Source organism: Dendronephthya gigantea, unplaced genomic scaffold (genome assembly GCF_004324835.1).
Source record: "Dendronephthya gigantea isolate DGI-Jeju-01 unplaced genomic scaffold, DenGig_1.0 000740F, whole genome shotgun sequence".
NCBI lineage: Eukaryota > Metazoa > Cnidaria > Anthozoa > Malacalcyonacea > Nephtheidae > Dendronephthya > Dendronephthya gigantea.
Window position 1 is genome coordinate 6,327 of NW_021163750.1, and position 337 is coordinate 6,663.

Below are 337 nucleotides of genomic sequence, written 5' to 3' on the forward strand. Positions count from 1 at the left end.
TGCCGGAACCCGGGATTGAACCAGGGACCTTAGCTTCAGATCTTCAGTCTGACGCTCTCCCACCTGAGCTATTTCGGCATACAGCTCAAAATGTGTATTTATATTTTTCAGGCGTTTTCGATCATCCAACTAGTTCCCTTGCTGCACACAACAACGGAGCATACGGGGCAATTTCAAAATGTCAGGTTGTTATAAATATGCAGACATATATTTAATAAATTTCTACTCCATTGCCAATATATAAATTTGACATACAGAAGTAAAATATTTTTCAAAATCTTTTTCATGCAACTGTCCTTCGAACCGGATTTGAACCAGTGATCTAATGATGTTTTTT

General features: G+C 38.0%; 1 non-coding gene across 1 annotated transcript; it reads right to left on the minus strand.

Annotated features, from left to right (window-relative positions):
- On the minus strand, nt 1-78 carry Trnaf-gaa. Its single transcript has one exon. It is a non-coding gene; the product is annotated as a tRNA-Phe (tRNA).
- Between the last annotated feature and the right edge of the window lie 259 nt (nt 79-337).